This window comes from Furipterus horrens, unplaced genomic scaffold, assembly GCF_987537825.1.
Source record: "Furipterus horrens unplaced genomic scaffold, mFurHor1.1.pri manual_scaffold_3, whole genome shotgun sequence".
Classification (NCBI taxonomy): Eukaryota; Metazoa; Chordata; class Mammalia; order Chiroptera; family Furipteridae; genus Furipterus; species Furipterus horrens.
In genome coordinates this window covers 37,954,411-37,973,037 of record NW_028327173.1, presented here as the reverse complement: position 1 = coordinate 37,973,037, position 18,627 = coordinate 37,954,411, and the positions used below count along the sequence as shown (strand labels likewise).

At 44.9% G+C, this 18,627-nt stretch overlaps 1 pseudogene; it reads right to left on the bottom strand.

The window, feature by feature from the left end:
- Window positions 1-14,061: 14,061 nt before the first annotated feature.
- LOC150014948 (maestro heat-like repeat-containing protein family member 7) overlaps window positions 14,062-18,627 on the bottom strand; it is a 39,988-nt pseudogene continuing 35,422 nt past the window's right edge.

The window sequence follows — 18,627 nt, the reverse complement described above, 5'->3', positions numbered from 1 at the left end:
ACAGCCAGATACAGAAGGTGACCTCCCTACAGATAACATCTAGGCCTCAGCTGTATTTCAGCTCCAGCCCCAGAAAAGCAACAAAACCAGGTGGGTGATGCCAGGTCCAGCTGCTATGACTAATGACTCCCCTGCCCTGATGCTGACCAATCAACAGGGACCACAACCCAGAAAGGATACACCTGGGAAAGCTGACAGATCTTCTCCTGAGCTCTCCCTTAAGACCTCGCCTAAACTCCCAGCCTTTAAAACCCTGGAGATGAAGCTCTTGTCCATACAACTGCCGCCACCTGCTGCCCCACCCTTTCATTCCACTTAGAGTGAGCTTTCTATTGCTCATTTTTTTCATTATTCCTGTTTTGCCCCAGAGCCCTCTTCATCCCCTCTCACCACTCTAATCTGTTTATTTTATTTTATTTTTATTGTTTTTCTATTACAATTGTCCCACTTTTTCCCTCATTGCTACCCCCCTCCTAACCCACCCCTTCTCCCAGTCAATCCCCACCCCGTTGTTCGTGTCCATGGGTTATTTATACTACTTCCTTTACTAAACCCTTCCCCTACTCACCCCCCTTCCCTCCCTCCCCCCACCCCCCTGATAACTGTTACTCTGCTCCTTGTTCAATTTTGCTCATTTGTTTGTGTTGTTCATTAGTCTCCTGTACCAGGTGATATCATATGGTATTTTTCTTTCATCGCCTGGCTTATTTCACTAAGCATAATTCTCTCCAGTTCCATCCATGTTGTCACAAACAGCAGGAGTTCCTTCTTTCTTTCTGCTGCATAGTGTATTCCATTGTGCAAATGTACCGCAATTTTTTGATCCACTCACCTACAGATGGGCACTTAGGTTGTTTCCAGCACTTGGCTATTATGAACAGTGTGGCTATGAATATAGGGGTGCATAGGTTCTTTTGAATTGGTGTTTCAGGATTCTTCGGGTATAGTCCTCACAGTGGAATCGCTAGTTCAAAAGGCAGTTTCATTTTTAGAGTTATGAGGTAATTCCATACTGTTTTCCATAGTGGCTGCACCAGTCTGCATTCCCACCAACAGTGCACTAGGGTTCCCTTTTCTCTGCATCCTCGCCAGCACTTGTTGTTTGTTGATTTGTTGATGATGGCCATTCTGCCTGGTGTATCTAATGGGCTTTAATGTGTATTTTCAACTTGTATATGTTCTTGCAAAATGCAACTTCTGTGCATACTTCTTTTTTTACCCTCATTGGAAGATGTTTATTGATTTGAGAGAGAGAGAGGAATGGAGAGAGAGAGAAACATAGATGTGAGACACAAACCTCAATATGTTGACTTCCATACTCACCCGGATTGGGGATTGAACCCACAACCAGGTATGTGCCCTGACTGGGAATCAAACCTACAACCTTTTTGGTGTACGGGACAATGCTCCAACCAACTGAGCCACCCAGCCAGGGCCATACATTTTTTAACATGCTTTTTTCACTCAGCACTAAGTTTTAGGTTCCATCCACGGTGTTACATGTACCCCCACTGCCTCTAACTGCTCCGTGGTACTCCATGGCACCCACTCACTCCTGAGGATGGATACCCAGGTCCTACTCTCCTACTCTCCCAGGCACCACAAATAACTGTGATAGACTTCCTCATACATTGCTCTTTGTGGACCAATGAGGGGATTTCCCTGAGATGTGCGCCCACAAGTGGAATTTCGGGGTCATTGGGTATACATAAAGTTAATATGACTGAAGAGAGACAGATTCCTGTCCAGAATGGCTGCACTTATCTACCCTCCCACCAGCAATGCCTACGAATTCCTGTATCCCCATGAGGAGGGAGCATTCTAAAGCAGAAATATGCCCACAGTTCTCCCCTGCTTGCCTCTCCCCTCCCCATGATGCCTTCCCACTGCTCTCTGGATGGAGTCTCCCTGCTTAACACAGCCTCCAAGGCCACAGTGGCCAACACTTGCCCTCCTCTTCCCTCCCACTGGGCTTGGTTGCACATATGTATCTGCACTCGGGCCTTGGCCCCATGTGCCCTGTTCTCCATACACACCCACCATGTGGTCATTTTTCCAAACCCACTGGAGGAGCACCTTAACCCCAAGCTGGTCTATATACCTCCTCTGGATTTCACAGCTCTATGCTTCCCTTCACCACAGTCCTGACCTGCTGGGCTGTTGGTGTCTTTATATCTCTTGTACTTCCATTAAACCAACGTTTCCCAATGCCGGCACTTTTGACAATTTGGGGTGAATGATTCTTCCCTGTGGGGGCTTTCCTATGTAAATATTTTAGGATGTTTAGCAATATCACTGGCCTCTACCCACAGATGCCATTAGCATCTCTTTCTCCAAGTCATACCGACCAAAACTGTCTCCAGACATTGTCAGATATTCCCAGGGGATCAAAAATCACGCCCTTGGGGGAAACCATTGCATCAGACCATAAATTGCCCAGGGCCTGGGGTTGGGTCTCGTTTATGTTTATATCTCCAGCACCCAGAGCAAACCTGGTCCAGGTTAGCTGCTCAATAAATGTTGCCCAAATGAATGGCAACCAATCTTCGTGCAAAGATCTGAGGGTAGGACTCAGAGATTCAGATTCTGGGATATGCATGATGTCATGGGGTGGGAGGTGTCTCTTTTTTTCCTCCCTCAAAAACCACCCAAATCATCTTCTCCTTTTGTTCTTATGCTCTCCCTGTTGGGGAGGGAAAATCGAAACTGCCAACAAACTTACTGTGTGGCCTTGAGCAAGCCACCACACCTCTCTGAGCCTCAGCTTCCCCACCTATAAAATGTGGACAGATAGCCTGTGTGAGTTTGTAAATGCTGACTGAGTCAACAAGGAAGGCCATGCTCTACTCAAAGACTCGTGGCACAGAGCAACAACTGCCCCCGACCCTGGGGCCTCTCCCACAAGGAAACACTCAGTGGAGAGAGGTAAGCCAGGTGGCATTTATAATGAGCGTGGCGGGGGCCTTGGTGTTTGTTGTGTGAAATATAGTCGAAGATGCAGAAGTAATTCCAGCAGGGAGAATGAGTCAGTTGGAAGGCTCTGCCGTACGCTCTGGCAGGTCAGCAATGAGCAGCTCAAGGACCTCTCCTTTTATTGAGTTTTACAAGTATAGAAATCAATAGGGAGGGTAAGAAATGAGCTCACAGGCACATTCCAATATTGATTATAATACACAATTACTTACTTGGGATTAAAACAAAAGGAGGTTAATATATAAACTATAAAGAATGTTTCCTGAGGTGGCTAAGATGGCGGTGGAGTAGAGGCAGTGTTCTCTGCTCGCTCCTGTTAAGGAGAGACTCCAGGAACGAATGCGGAGAGGAGTGACTGAGTGGGTGTGGGTCTCCGATAACATGAACAGGGAGGGGAGTGTGGGAGCAGCATGGAGGGGGGTGGACGGGTTTACCACACACTGCAGGCTGAGTCATTCGGGGACCCAGTCGTCTGCAGTACCACGCCCAAGGGCTCAATAGCCGAGAGCTGCTTGGAGGCTCCCCCTGCTAGGGGCGCACTGGTAAGTGAAGTCTCGTAGGGAGTTAGGGAGAGGATTCGGCTGAAAAAGCCAGAGGAGTGGGAGAACAGTGAACAACCAGGACTGGGAGAAACTGTGTGATCTGAGTCTAGAGGGAGGCCTCCTCAGCTGCAACCTCCGACCGAAAGCTCGGCATTCCGGGCGCACGCAGCACCCGCGCTAGGGCCCTACAGGACAAAGGGACAGTTTGGGGGCAAGGAGACGGGCTGTGCAGAAAAGCCACTACGGAACTCCGGACCAGGGGAGAGCTTCTGAGCAGGAGAGCAGTGCATGCCCCCAGCGCTTTGAGTGATGGCGCTAGAATCCCACAGAACAAAAGATGGGTTCGGGGCTAGGAGAGAGATAGGGCGCACAGGGCGTGTAAGCAGGGAAGCGAGCGGAGGCTGTGGCTCGGGAATGGAGATGTTTTAGGGCGGGGAGAAGGGCCCACAGGGAAAGGCCGCTGCAGAGCTCCAGACTGGTGGAGAGCTCCTGGGTAGGAGAATGCCACGTTGACCGACCACACTAGAGTTCTGCAGAATAAATGGATGGTGCTGGGGCAGGGAAGGAGATAGAGCGCTCAGGCCTATAGACAGAGAAGCCAGCGGAAGCTGTAGCTCAGAATAGAGACAGTTTTGGGGCAAGGAGAAGAGCCCATGCAGGAAACCCGCTGCAGAGCTCCAGACTAGGGGAGAGGTCCTGGGCAGGAGAGTGCCACTGGGCCTGGTGCTTTGACCGACTGCGCCAGAGTCCTGCAGAACAAAGGGACGGTCTTGAGACAGGGAGAGAGGTAGGACGCGCAGGCATATAGAAGGGGAAGAGAGCGGAAGCTGTAGCCCGCGAATAGAGACACGACTGGAGGCAGGGCGGGGATTGCTGGCAGGCACAGGCTGGTCCAACAGTGGGAAGGCATAGCTGGACAAGCCTGAGGAGGGCTGAGGGTGCCACAGGAGGGGACAACTAAACGCAGCTCACAACAGAGCAGCAGTAGGCCCACGAATAAAAGACTAGCAACCCCAGAATCAAGCAGGACGTTCCCACAGCCAGCCAACCAACCAGAAAAGATTTGAAACCCATGGAATTTTGAATAGAGGTGGACCCAGGAAGGAAGGAAGGAAAAACAAAAAGCAAACAAACAACAACAACAACAACAACAAAAAATACAGAGACTGTGCTCAAAAGTTGAATTGAGTTAAAATCATCTCATTCTTTTATTTCTTACTCTCTCTATTACTGACCCTCCCGTCCTTTCTTATTCTCTCTTCTCTTCTCCCCTCCTCTTCCCTCCCTTCTCTCCCTTTAGCATGTCTCCCCTTCATCCTATTCTTTGTTAATTTTTTAATTTCAAGTTCTTTCCCATTCCTTCCTATTCCCTTCTTCTTATCTCCTTCCCTCCCCCCTATTCTCGTCCTCTCTCCGTTGCCTTTCTCTCTCTTTCCTTCTTCCTCGCTAAGCACTTTCAATTTTATTAAATTTCTTTCTTTATTTTGTCCCCCTTCCCTCATCGTTTGTTTTTCTTTCTTCCCTTTCCCTTGTTTTCCTTCTCTCCCTATATATATTCTGTCTTTCTTTCTTTCTTCATCCCTAGTCCACTTTATTTTCTGATCTTTTAATTTTTTAATTTTAATTCTAATCTATTTCCCTCCCTCTTCACCATCCCCTTCTTACCCTTTTTCTTTCCTCCCCATCCCTTCTCTCCTTTCTCTCCCTCTTGTATTTCTCTCCTTCATCCTATCTTTTGTCAACTCTTCAATTTCAATTTTTTCCCTCCTTAATATCTCCTCTTCCTCTCAATTTCCTTCCTTCCCCCATGTTCTTTCCCTCCCTCATCCTCTTCTTTCTTCCCTTCTTTCTTTCTACGTACTTTTAATTTTATTAATATTTCTCTTTATTTGCCCCCCTCTCCCTCTCCATTCATTTATTTTTTTATTCCCTTTCCCAGCTCTTATTCCTCTCTATATATATCCTCTCTTTCTCTCTATCTCACTATTTTATATCATGTATTAATCTTCTAATTTTTTAAAATTTTAATCCATTCCCCCCTCTTCTCCCTCCCCTTCTTCTTTCGTTCTCTTTCCTACCCTCCTCTTCTCTACTTTCCCTCTCTCTTTCCTCTCTCCCTTCCTGTCCTGCTATTCTCTACTCTGTATTTTTATTCTTCAAAAATTCTTTCTCAATCTGTTTCCTACCTTCTAACCCCCTCAGCCCTCTGCTTCAATTTTTGGCTGGCTGTCTATCTGGATGTCTGTTGTGTCTATCCTCCCTTCCACACTAAACATATAGCATATACCTATTATATAATCTTAATACTATACACTTCCACTTTCTCACTACATACTGTAACCCTCTCCTCCTTTTCAAACATAGGGTAAATGTTAATTGCTGTCTTGCATAGCCTTGATCCCAATTGCTAATATTATTACTCTATCACCTTCCCTCTCAAAAATTACCCTCCCTTCATTTAAAACACTCCTATCTGTTTCTCCTATGAAATAAGAGTCCCAGTATCTCCACAAGTATATTAATATGGGCTCATTTGCAACCTATAGTGAGATTGTAGTTGGGGGAGATATTGGAGGGTGTGGGTTTCTTGCCTGGGTTGTGTGATTACGTTTTAACAGCACCTCCACAAAAGATCTCAAGACAAGGTGGGCAGAGTGACTCTCAATCAACTAACCAGAGGAAAAGACTCACCAAAGAATAGCTGAAATACAACCAGACAGATTAAACAAATAACATAAAGGACAACATAGACGGAGATGCAAGATGGTGGAGGAATAAGTGGAAGCTACACGAACCTCCTCCCAGGACCAGTCTGGATTTACAACTTAATTTTGGAGAAATCATCTGGAATAACCAAACGAACACCAGCTGGAAAGAAGTCTTATAACCATGGAGAGACAGAAAAGGCCACAACATCACAACGTGACCAGTAGGGAGTGTGGAGACACAGAAGGACTGGCTGGGCTCACACGGGTAGCAACTGAAAGGACTGAGAAACAGCTCAGCAGCCGGGGGTTCCCCCTGAGAAGGGCAGGGTCTAAACCCCCAGCTGAGCTTCCCAGCCTACAGCGACAGAGTGGAAAGTAAAATAGTATCCAAATGTGGAAAGTGAAAAGCCACAGGGTTTCTTGCTAGCCAGAGAGAAACAGCAGGAGAAAAAGAGATCTTAAGTGAATCACATACAAAACTATTTTGGCCCCCACTTACCCTGGGCTCAATCAGAGGGAAGGCAGAAAGGACTGAAGACACTTTGGGAGAGTTTGACGCTGTGGCTTTGAGGGGAGAACTGGAGGAGCAGCCGACCCGGTCCCAGTGCTGACTCATCCCCAGAACTGCAGGCAGACCATTCCCCTCTGAGTGGCGTCAGCCTGAGGGGAAATAGAATCCCTGCCTACAGGAATTAAGCTGCCACACACACGGTCCTTAAGCCTGACGGCTACTCATAGATTGAGTAGATTAACAACTAAAGAAGACAGACAAAGGCAGTAGAACCCTGGAAGTCTCCAAAAGGCTACCTAGGCCCAGACTGATACAGGATCTGACGCCACCAGGGGCAGAGCCAGGAAGTGCAGATCATTCTAAGAAGCACCAACAAACAATAGGAGTCACAAAAATGGGGAGACAGAGAAACAACCCCCCATCAAAAGGAAAGGTAGAATCCCCAGAAAGAGTGCTAAATGAAAATAGAGGGGAGCCAACTATCAGATATGGAATTCAAAACATGGATTATGGAGAAGCTGAATGAGCTCAGTGGAAACTACAAAGAACTCCAGGGAAACTACAAGGAACTCCAGAAAAATTACAAGGAACTTACTGAGAATTACACCAGCATGAAAAAGGACAGAGAAGCTATCAATAATAGCCAGGAGGAAATCAAGAATACGATCTCTGAACTGAAGAACACAGTAGAAGGAATTAAAAGCAGGCTAGAGGAAGCAGAAGACTGGATCAGCGAGCTAGAGGACAACGTAGACAAAAACTCCCAGACAGTACAACAGAATGAAAAAAGACTGAACAAGACTGAAGAGGTTCTAAGACAGATGCAGGACAATATGAAATGTAATAATATCCGTATCATAGGAATTCCAGAAGGAGAAGAAGAAGAGCAAGAGATAGAAAACCTCTTTGAAAAACTAATGACAGAAAACTTCCCTAACATGAGGAGAGAAAGAGTCACACAAGTCCAGGAAGCACAGAGGGTCCCAGTGAAGATGAACCCCAACAGGCCCACTTCAAGACACATCATAATTAAAATAGCAACATTCAAAGACAAAGAGAGAATCCTAAAAGCAGCAAGAGAGAAACAACTAATAACATACAAGGGAGCTCCAATAAGGCTATCATCAGATTTCTCAGCAGAAACACTACAAGCCAGAAGGGAATGGCAAAAAATATTCCAAGCAATGAAAAACAAAGGCCTACAACCAAGAATATTCTACCCAGCAAAGCTCTCATTCAAAATAAAGGATGAAATAAGGAGTTTCCAAGACAAAAGAAGGTTAAAAGAATACATCTCCACCAAACCAGCATTGCAAGAGATGCTAAAAGGTCTGCTTTAAGAAGATAAAGAAACAGAGAGAGACAGAAAGGAACACAAGTACAAAGGGGGAAAATGACAATGAATAAGTACCTATCAATAATAACCTTAAATGTAAACAGGTTAAATGCACAATCAAAAGACATAGAGTAACTGAATGGATTAGAAAGCATGACCCACATATATGCTGTCTACAAGAGACCCACCTTAGAACAAAAGATCTACACAGACTAAAAGTGAAGGGATGGAAAAAAGTATTTCAAGCAAATGGACATGAAAAAAAAGCTGAGGTAGCAATACTTATATCAGACAAAACAGATTTCACAGCAAAGGCCATAAAAAGAGACAAAGAAGGGCATTTCATAATACTTAAGGGAAAAGTCCATCAAGAAGATATAACCCTCATAAATATATATGCACCCAACTTAGGAGCACCCAAATATGTAAGGAAAAATTTGAAAGACTCCAAGAAAGGTATAGACAGCAACACACTCATAGTAGTGGACTTTAACACCCTATTGTCAACAATGGACAGATCTTCAAAGCAAAGAAACACCAAAGATATTGAGGCACTGAACAACACTCTAGATCAAATGGACTTAGTCGATATATATAGAACTTTTCACCCCGAAGAGGTAAAATATACATTCTTCTCAAGTGCACATGGAACATTTTCAAAGATAGACCACATATAGGACACAAAAGAAGCCTCAACAAAGTCAAGAAAATAGAAATTATATCAAGCATCTTCTCAGATCACAACGGCTTAAAATTGGAAGTCAACCTCAAGGAAAAAACTCAAAAACATTCAAACTCATGGAGAATGAATAACATGCTATTAAATAATAAATGGGTTAACAATGACATCAAGGAAGAAATCAAAAAGTTTCTGGAAAATAATGATAATGAACACAGAACAGCCCAAAACCTATGGGATACAGCGAAAGCAGTTCTGAGAGGAAAGTTCATAGCAATATAGGCCTACCTAAAAAAGATAGAGAAATCTCTAATAAAAAATTTAATCCTCCAGCTACAAGAACTAGAGAGAGAACAACAAGCAAAGCCCAGATCAAGTAGAAGGAAGGAAATCATCAAGATCAGAGCCCAATTAAATGACATAGAGACTAAACTAACAATTCGAAAAATCAACATAAGTAGGAGCTGGTTCTTTGAAAAGATAAACAAAATTGACAAACCTTTAACCAGGCTCATCAAGAAAACAAGAGAGAGGACCCAAATAAATAAAATCAGAAAGGAAAGAGGAGAAATCACAACCGATACCACAGAAATACAAAGGATTGTAAGAAATTATTATGAACAACTCTATGGCAAGAAATTTGACAACCTAGAGGAAATGGACAAATTCCGGGAAACCTATAGTCTTCCCAAACTGAATCAAGAAGAAGCAGAAAGTCTGAATAGACCAATAACAGCTAGTGAAATTGAAGCAGTAATCAAAAAACTCCCAGCACACAAAAGCCCTGGGCCAGATGGCTTCACAGGGGAATTCTACAAAACATTTAGGAAAGAACTAACTCCTATCCTCCTCAGACTATTCCAAAAGATCCAAGAAGAGGGAAGACTCCCAAACTCGTTCTATGAAGCCAGTATAACCCTACTTCCAAAACCAGGTCAAGACACAACAAAGAAAGAAAACTACAGGCCAATATCGCTGATGAACATAGTTGCTAAAATCCTCAACAAAATATTGGCAAACCGGATCCAGCAACACATTAGAAAGATCATACACCACGATCAAGTGGGATTCATCCCAGGGATGCAAGGATGGCTTAACATTTGCAAATCAATAAACGTAATACACCACATAAACAAAATGAAAGACAAAAACCACATGATCATATCAATAGATGCTGAAAAAGCATTTGATAAAGTACAACACCCATTTATGATGAAAACTCTCAGCAAAATGGGAATAGAGGGAGCATACCTCAACATAATAAAGGCCGTATATGAGAAACCTGAAGCCAACATCATACTCAATGGGCAAAAACTGAGAGCATTCCCCCTGAGATCAGGAACAAGACAAGGATGCCCACTCTCTCCACTCCTATTCAACATAGTCTTGGAAGTTCTAGCCACAGCAATCAGACAAGAAAGAGAAATAAAAGGCATCCAAATTGGAAAAGAGGAAGTAAAACTGTCATTATTTGCAGATGACATGATAGTGTACATAGAAAACACTACAGACTCCACAAAGAAACTACTCAACCTAATAAGTGAATTCGGCAAAATAGCAGGGTACAAAGTCAATATTAAGAAATTGAAGGCATTTCTGTACACCAACAATAAAAACTCAGAGAGAGAAACTGAAAGAAAAATCCTATTTACCACAGCAACAAGAAAAATAAGGTACCTAGGAATAAACTTAACCAAGGAGATAAAAGACCTGTACTCAGAAAACTACATAACACTGAAGAAAGAAATTAAAGAAGATACAAATAAATGGAAGCATATACCATGCTCATGGATGGGAAGAATCAACATCATTAACATGGCCATACTACCCAAAGCGATTTATAGATTCAATGCAATCCCTATTAAAATGCCAATGACATATTTCTCAGACCTAGAACAAATACTTCAAAAATTTATATGGAACCAAAAAAGAACTTGAATAGCCACAGCAATTTTGAGGAAAAAGAACACAGCAGGAGGAATCACAATACCTGATATCAAACTATATTACAAGGCCATGGTAATCAAAACAGTCTGGTACTGGCATAAGAACAGACATATAGATCAATGGAACAGAATAGAGAGCCCAGAAATAAACCCAGGTCTATATGATCAACTAAGATTTGACAAAGTGGGAAGGAATATCAAATGGAGTGAAAAGAGCCTCTTCAACAAATGGTGTTGGGAGAACTGGACAGGGACATGCAAAAAAATGAAACTAGACCACCAACTTACACCATACACCAGAATAAACTCAAAATGGATCAAAGACTTAAATGTAAGCCATGATACCATAAAAGTCCTAGAGGAAAAAATAGGCAGGAAAATTTCAGATATCCCACGTAGCAACATTTTCACTGATATATCTCCTAAGGCAAGGGAGATAAAGGAAAGAATAAACAAGTGGGACTACATCAAACTAAAAAGTTTCTGCTCAGCTAAAGAAAACATCAGCAAGATGAAAAGGAAACCAACCATATGGGAAAATATATTTGCCAATGACATCTCAGACAAGGGATTCATCTCCAAAATATATAAAGAACTCACACGACTCAACACCAACAATACAGACAACCCAATTAAAAAATAGGCAAAGGACCTGAACAAACACTTCTCCAAAGAGGACATACAGAGGGTCCATAGACATATGAAAGAATGCTCAACATCACTAGCCATCAGAGAGATGCAAATAAAAACCACAATGAGATACCACCTCACACCAGTCAGAATGGCCATCATCAACAAATCAACAAACAACTTGTGCTGGTGAGGATGCGGAGAAACGGGAACCCTGGTGCATTGCTGGTGGGAATGCAGACTGGTGCAGCCACTATGGAAAACAGTTTGGAATTCCCTCAAAAAACTAAAAATGGAACTGCCTTTTGAACCAGCAATTCCATTGCTAGGATTATATCCAAAAAATCCTGAAACACCAATTCAAAAGAACCTATGCACCCCTATGTTCATAGCAACACTATTTACAATAGCCAAGTGCTGGAAACAACCTAAGTGCCCATCTGTAGATGAGTGGATCAAAAAATCGTGGTACATTTACACAATGGAGTACTATGTAGCAGAGAGAAAGAAGGAACTTCTACCATTTGCAACAACACGGATGGAACTAGAGAGAATTATGCTTAGCGAAATAAGCCAGGCAACGAAAGAAAAATACCTTATGCTGTCACCTATTACAGGAAACTAATGAACAACACAAACAAATGAGCAAAATTGAACCACAGGTATGTAAACAAGGAGTAGACTAATAGTAACAAGGGGGGAGGCAGGAGGGAGAGAAGGGGGTAAGAAGGGGAAGGGTCTAGTCAAAGAACATATATAGATGACCCACGGACATGGACAGCTGAGTGGGGACTAAATGTTGGAGAGGGAGGGAACAGGGACAGGGAAGCAAGAGGGGGGAAAATGTGAGACAACTGTAATGGGAAAACAGACAAAAAAAATTTTAGTGGGGCAAAAATGAAAATATGAAAAATGGAAATGCCAGTTTAGTGAATATTAGAAGGACAAGGAATTTCCTTCACACTGTATATTTTTCTCCCTATGTGATCCCTCCAGAGTTTGGCATTCTAAAGAAGTAAGTAATAACGTAAGTTTATTTGCATAAAACTAATAAGACCAGTTGTTAATAGAGGGTTTTTTTTTTTTTTTCTTTTTCTTTTTGACGAAGACTGTGACTGGAATGTCAAGCCTAAAGGAGACATGCTTTGGCTCAGGTTGTTACCAAAAAGCCCTGAGGAACTGGGAATGACTTTCGAAGGTAATAAAAGCCCGCGAGATAAAAGGCCTGGTACCATGGTTGGTTGTACAGTCCACAGCAATCTTTCCAGGGAAGGAACGAAGGTTGTTTTCCTGAAAGATGGCTAGAAGGGACCTTAAGGCACAATGAAAAACCAGAAGGACTTAGAAAAGACAGGAGTGTACAGGCAAGGCTGAATGCCAGGTGTGTGGCCCAGCTTCTGTGCCCTGAAGAGCAGACTGAAGGTCACCCTAAATGTTCCTTGGGTAAGTTCCAGCAAAGCAAAACTAAAGATCATAAGTGATCATTTGCTGCTCTTGTTGTGTATATGCAAATGAACAGAATAAATTAAAAATGGACTTAATGCAGTCCCTTTAATGACAAGGAGGGTAATCTTAGGGAAAAAAACCATTATTCAAGGAAAATCACAATGATCAGCGGTAGACTATAAAGTAGTGCAGCTAACCGTCTCTAAAGTTTCTTTTCATTTAAAATATGTTTTCACTTGAAAGTTAAACCATGTCTGTGGTATCATCAAAGATATTTAAGTTACAGGCAAGAAGAATGTCAAGTGCCTTGCAACTGGATGTCTTTCCAATAAGACAGTCTTACAGATTTAGGGACTTGTTTGTAGGTTATAATACATAAATTAACATGTGTTTTCTGTTTTCAAAGGGCATAAGCCTATGATCACATTACCTGAGTGATTGTCTGTACGCATAAGCCTCACTTAATCCTCTCTGCAGCGCTGCCTCCTGAGACTCAACGGTTTGGCTGAACTAAGTGGCTGGGTTGGCGAAGAATGTGGTGGTCTGTGGGCTTCACTTTAAAACTGGTTTCTCTTTTCTATCCTAATGGCGTGGACTGAAAGGGCCCAGAGGTCGGAGAGGGGGGAAACCTAAAATATTTCCCTCAGCCAAAACTAAGTATAATGAGCAAAAGGGTTTTGGACAAGTGAGATGTGCCTACCACACCTTCCTCCAAAGAAGCCTTTTTTTTTTTTTTTTTTTTTTTTTTTCCCTAATGTGGAACATTGAAAAATTAATCCCTGCCTTTTGTCATCTAGTGGATATGGATTGAATGATGTCTTTTAACCCTTTTTGCCAAATCTGTTGCCCCCAGAATACAACAAGGATGCCAGCCTGTTTAACCAAGCACGCCGTTGTCCGGAGACAGCCAACCAACCTGGAGTCTGCACGATCCTTCCCCATGTGGGAAGGCCACCCTCCCCTCCACACCCCCACTCTTATTAGGGATTTCTGGACCCAAGGGTAGGTAGGATGATGACCATGTCCAGCTTGAAGCAGCTAGAGGAGCATGAGACCTTCGCCCATTGTCCTTTATAAGATTATAAAGGGTCTTAATATCTAAGAGGGAAGGATTGTTCTTTTTTATTCTTAAAATCATTAATTATTTATTAAAGGGGGAAGAGGAGAAAAAGAATATATAGAAGGGTGAAGCAGGAGAACTTGTACGTACGAGCCATGCGTATGGACTTGGGGGCGAATTGCTGGAGCAGGGGTGCTGGGTGGAGGGGAGTAAAGGGGAAAAAGTTGGAACTATTGTAACCATATCATATCAAAACACTGCTTCAAGGACATCGATCAGAAGCCCAGTGCCCGCATGATCCAGGAGCGCCGCCGACGGCAAGTGGGCAGGTTCTCATCATTAGGACTCCCGCGATGTATGATGGCTGAGTCCCCATGTGGCAGTGGCGATGAGTTCAGCCAACAGCTGGCCAGGATGTTGTCCTGGGCCTGGGCCGCACAGATACATACTGAGGCTTCTGGGTCGTGTCTCAAGTTTTTCAGAGCTGAGTCATGGGAAGGAAAGGGGCCACTTGTGAAGACCAGGTCTCCACATGGGTCTCACACCTTACCTTCCTTCTCACTTCCATGACATGGCTTCGGCACCCTTTGTTCAACCTCCCCTCATCTTACCTTCCTCTCAGCTTCTTCAACGCCTGAAGCAAAACCTGCCTCCTCCAGGAAGTCTTCTTGGAGTGCCCCAGCCTACCTTCAGTTTTCCCATCAGCTTTCCCAGTTAAAAAATTAATCTTCCCCTTTTAAGAGTCTGAAGTGCTTGCCCTAAGTGATTTTGAGTCTGGTTCTCTGAGTCTGGTTTCTTAGACTATAAGCTCCCTTAGGATGGGGCTATGTCCTCTGTCTTGGCAACTCCATGGTACATAACATGTACTCATCTGCATAAAGACTTAACACAACTGAATTGAGCTGAGGACCGTTCCCTTGGGACTTATCCCTTTCCTCTTCTATGACCCACTGTGGGCCTACGCATTCTCTCACTGGCCCCTGAAATCTCACCAACACAGAGCACAACTTACCGGCTTTAACTTCATGCAGATGCTCTTCCGTCATTACGATCTTCATGAAGGGGACCAGGGACCCTTGAGCATAATCCGAGAGGTGAGCATATCTACCTCCTTACTCTGACCCCACCCCCATCCCACCCTCGGACCAGACCTCCTCAGAGAAGCTCTCCCTTACCCTCCTCCAGCCTTGCAAATGAGGACACAAAAGGAGAACTTTATTCTGACCCTGCAACAGAGGCCCTGGGAGAGGTGGCAGGCTCAAAGGGCAGGGATGGCACCAGGACAGGGGCAGGATGTGGGCTGTAGCCAACTCTGACAGAGCCCCAGGCAGTCACTTAGTCAGACTGGCCCTTAGTATCCTCACCTGAGACTGGAGGCGGTGCTGCCCCAGCTGCCCCTTCTCTGGGGAGTTTGAACCACAATAACATGAAAGACACCAAGTGCCTGGTATACCCTCCAGGCAGGCAGTTGGCAGGGCCCATGGAGGGGCTGAGACCCAGCTCCTCAGCGATGTTACTTAGCCCTCCCCTGCGCCCAGCCTGCATGCCTGGCTCCCAAAGTGCCACCAGATCCTTAAATGGCCTATACCTCTTGCAAGGCCCTTCCTACACTTTCTTACCTGGCTAATTCCTATTTATTTTTGAATATTCAGCTCAACATAGTTGCTCCTCCAGGAAATCGTTCCTGCTCCTGCCCCCAAGCTAGGTTAAATGCTTCTCTGGGTTCCCAGAGTCCCTGTGAGTCTCTCTCTATCTGTATATAGCATGTTGTATTTTACATGTGACTTATGAATCTCCCATCAGACCAGGGGTTTCTTCAGCTTAAACTCCCTGGGGAGAGGTAGGGCAGTCTCCAAGGATCCTAGAGCATGGGCACAATTGTATGCAGATATGCATTTTCCTAGAATAGGTGTTCCTAACTTTCTTCAGAGTCTCACAAAAGATCGGTCACCCATGGAGGCTGGAGTCCTGCCCCACAGTGGGGGCTGTCTGTGGGCAAGGCTGGCACTGCTCAACTCTATTCCCCCAGCACAGCGCCTGGCAGAGAGGAGACTCCTGCAGTGTTAAACACCAACACTTTTAGAAGTGATTAATTTGGAACAAGATTTAGGAAGTAATGTCACTCCCCGGGAGAAGCTGCCTCTGAACAGGCCCCCACATTCTGAGGGCTCCCCCAGTCCGGGCATGACTCCTCTGTCCCATCACTGATCATGTGAACGGCATCACCCCCTGAAGGGTTCTTTGTTTCCCTGGACTAAGCATAGTGACTGACACAGAGTAGAGGGTCAACCACCATTTGCTAAACAAACCACTGAAGGGATCCACGGATGGATTAATGGATAAAAAACTGCAACTGATTTGAGGAAAGTCAAGGAAACATCACTTTACAAAGTACAGGGCTGGGAGCATCATCCTCTCTAAGCCTCTTTGCAGCAGGGCTTCCTGGTCTTCGGTGAAGGGTGTGTAATTATTTTGTGGGGAGCGGGAGTATAGCTGGGAGAAGACATACCCAGCATGTCATCAGAAGGGTCCTGCAGGGGATTCTGGGTGAGGGGACTCTGCTATTTGTTTTTTTCACACAAAGACAGAGGCTGGCACTGTGGCGAGAATGAAGGTAACTAACATTGAGTGAGTACCTTGACGTGCCAGGCTTCACGTTAAAAAAAAAAAAAAATTCTTGTCTAGTCTGTGAAACAGGAGTTGCTCCCCATCTCACAGGTGAGAAAACTGAGCTCAGAGAGGGGGCGTCATGGAGCTGAGATTCGACGTCACTTTTCCACGTCCACAGTGGCAGGTCCCCGCTGCGCCTGGGCCCAGGCTGCACCCCAGGGGGAACTGTTCTGCTATGTATAGTTGTCAAGGTTCTGACCTGCACAAGGACTCCAGGCTGAATCCAGCCTGTGGTCCACGCAGTGATCTCAGAGGAGAGAAGACCTTTCTAATTTGCACCACAACTATCTGCTAACCAACACTCAAACCCCAGGGGAGGCACCCATCCAGGTGCCCAAAGGGCTGGCAGCTTCCTTCCACGTTGGAGATTGTGCAGAGCCCCAGGAGCAGCATTAGTGCCCAGGTAGGTTACCTATGAACATGACGGAGGACTTCCGGAGAGAGGCTCGGGAATTCTTGGCGTACTCCAGGCTCTGGTTGAGAAATGTGAAGGCGCTGTCACGGTGGGTGTTCACCTGGGACAAAGAGAACCCCCAAAGTGCTGAGCCCTCATGAGAACTAATTACTCATCCACTCCTCCCGAAACTGGGAATGGTGACTGTCAGGCAGCCAAGCCCTGGCCTCTTGCCTCCTGAAAATCTCTGCCTGAGCCCCCAGAGGCCAGGCCTCATCTTCTCCTGGTGGATTACAAAAATCACTTTTGTGGTCTTTCTGCCTTGAGTGTCTCCTCTTCCAACCCACCCCCCTGCTGCAGCTGGAAGGAAAATTCTAAAATGCAAGTCCATTCAGAGATGAGGATGCACATGACGTACAATGGACATGATCGATAAGGAGAAAGGTCTGACCAGGGTGAAGGATTCAAGTTGCAGAGCAGGTGGGAATAAACTGGAAAGTGAGGGAGTTCTTAAAGGCCCTTAAAAGCCAAGCAGGCAGAGGGCTGACTTATGCTTTAGAAAATAGGAAGCCAGCATTCATTCATTTTTTTTTCTTATTTTTAGATTTTATTTACTACTTTTAGAGAGAGGGGGAGGAAGGGAGAAAGAGGGAGGGAAACATCAACATGTGGTTGCTGCTCACGCGCCCCCAACCGGGGACCAGGCCCGCAACTCATGCATGTGCCCTGACCAGGAATTGAACCAGAGGCCCTTTAGTTTGCAGGTGAGCACTCAATCGGCTAAGCCACACCAGCCAGGGCCCAACATTCATTCTTGATAAGGTGATGGCAAAGCAATAATTTGGGCAAAATAATCTGACAGTGGTGCTTGGGATGAATTTGATCAAGTAGAAACTAGGGGGCAGATAGCTTGCTAAGAGGCTGTTGTGGGAAATGAAGAGAAATCTGATCTGATCACTCCCCTGTTGACAATCTCCACATCAGGGAGTGAACTCCTGGGCATGATGCAAAGCCTTTATGATCATGTTCCTTCTCGGCCTCAACTTCCGCACTGCCTTCACCTGCCATGCACATTATGCTCCAGTCCCAGGATGTAGCCCAGTTCTCCTCAGATCTGTGCCTGATACAAGCAGTTGCTCCTAACTGCAGCGCCCTTCCCTCTCTTCATCTGAGGAATTCCCTCTCATCCCTTGAGGCTCAGCTCAGAAGCCAGCTCCTCCCTGAAGCTCCCGCAAACCTCAGGCAGAGCTGATTCCAGCACCTGTGATGTTTCTGCAGCATCTTGCACAATCTTTGTCACAGCACCTATGACATTGTGTTGTAATTATTTATACCCGTTTCCTCCACTGGATCCTAAGCTCCCCAGAGAGAAGGAGCCATCTCACTGCACTCAGGGCCTCAGTGCCCTGCACAGGACTTGGCATGCTGCAGGTGCCCAGAAACTGTTGGATGATGGATGGATGAGTGAGTGAGTGAATGAATGAATTGATGACTAGGTTCCCAACCCCTTCCTAAACCAAACGATAGAACTTAACCTTCGCGTGAGCAAAACTAGGGACAGAGAATCCTGCAGAGTCACAAGCTGGCAGCCCACGGGCCATAAGTGACCAGCCGAGTGGTGACCCACACAGTGTTTTAAGCAAGCTAAACTGATTACTGATTAATGTCTTATAAAAATCTGGGTTTCACTCTGGCCAAGTAGCTCAGTTGGTTAAAATGTCTTCCCAATATG